A 1,616-nucleotide genomic window follows, 5' to 3' on the forward strand; every position below is an offset into this window, starting at 1 on the left:
CCCCTTTAGTTTGCCATTTGAGGGTGCCAAGCCTTTCTCCCAAACAAACCACCTGGTCAAAAAAACGCAAGGAAGCGTGCAATGGGGAGCAGCTAAGCTGCAGAGCTAATTGATTCCTCCTCCCATTTTGGGGGGGATTGCATTTAAATCCCCCGGTTCGCGGCGGCACACATTGCAAGACTGGTTGGAGGACTCGGTTAGTTGGGCCTTGATTTTACCATCAAACATCGAAAACGTCACACGATGGCAAACCGTGATGGTCCTGTTGTGCACCAGGCAAACAGTAGGGACTAGTGTCTTTACTTGGTCTTGCAAATTCGCCCACTCCCCAGTGACATACTCGTAGGACTCTTTAGCATACTGAATTTCTATTGGGCGGCATGCCAGGCTTGAGTTGGGCCGTTCATTTTGGTAGATAATTTGCCCGTTTGAGGAAGTAAGCCTAAGAGGATCAAGTCCTGTGAAAACGATTGTATTTTCTGCTCTCAAAGAACTGTTCCCTTTTTGTTTGAAGGCCTTATGCATACTGCTTCCGTCAAAACCAGCTTTGCAGTCGAGAAGGACTTCACAGTCTGACGGCAGCGCACTAACAACTGGCTCAAGCAACTGTACGAGGCGTTCAGCCGTCTTGTCTAAAATACCTTGCAGGGACACAGAGGCGCAAGTACCTGTGATGTTTACCGATGCCTCGTCCGGGTAGCAGTCTTTCTTTGCCGATAGAAAATCTTCATATGAAGGTAAAAAGTGCACTTCATGATCAGCACAAAATTGTCGCAGAGACCCGTACTGCTGTTTCGTCAGATCACCCAGACGGCCGGAGCGCCTCGTTTCTACCCCCTGCACCTGCGAACGGCTCAAGGGTCGCGGCAGGACCATGGTTGTAAGGCTGGCAAGATGAAAGTACTCATTCTGACTCAACAGCAGGTCTACCAGCCTTTCCTCTCTGAATCCATTGTTGTTGTACTTACTTTATTTCCCGGCTCATGCCTAATCTTGTGAAGAGCAAAGATTGGTCATTTTCACGCTCAGCAAGCTCTCTCTTCCCCCGCGCCACCCTGGCCACCCCGCTCCCTTCTCACTACGCACTAGGACGACTTGTAGGCTGTACCGCACGCTCGCGTGCGGGCGGGCTTGGCTATCGGTACAGCTCCACCGTGCAACCCGGCCTTTCCACTTTTCGTTTCTGTTCTTCTTACTTCCCCTAAAGCTGTATTGAATTAAGATTTACGCCGACGCTCAGCGCACGCCACAGCTTTGGCGCAGCAAGGGCAAGGGGCAGCAGGGGTCCATGGCCTCGCCGGGTCCTCCAGAGAACGCCGTCGAAGGCGATTCCGCACAGCGTTTACTCGTGCCGTCTCTCTCCCACCCAGTGGCGGTGTCCTGTGAGTGCGACAAGGGCGGACGTACGATAAAGCGCTGTGCTGAATCGTCCGACGGGCCATGGTCCGCTTTGATTCTAATATAGCAACAATTTTCTCTTCTTTTGCAGAATACCATCAAATTCGTCAAGAGCGTCATCAACCCGTCAGCTTCTCCGTCCAAGGGCGGAACAACATCGTGTTGTTGTCAAGTAAGTTCACACATTTCTGTCCCTGGGGATAGTCACGATTTTGACT

The sequence above is a fragment of the Frankliniella occidentalis genome, unplaced genomic scaffold (assembly GCF_000697945.3).
Source record: "Frankliniella occidentalis isolate FOCC.00 unplaced genomic scaffold, Focc_3.1 Scaffold220, whole genome shotgun sequence".
Lineage (NCBI taxonomy): Eukaryota > Metazoa > Arthropoda > Insecta > Thysanoptera > Thripidae > Frankliniella > Frankliniella occidentalis.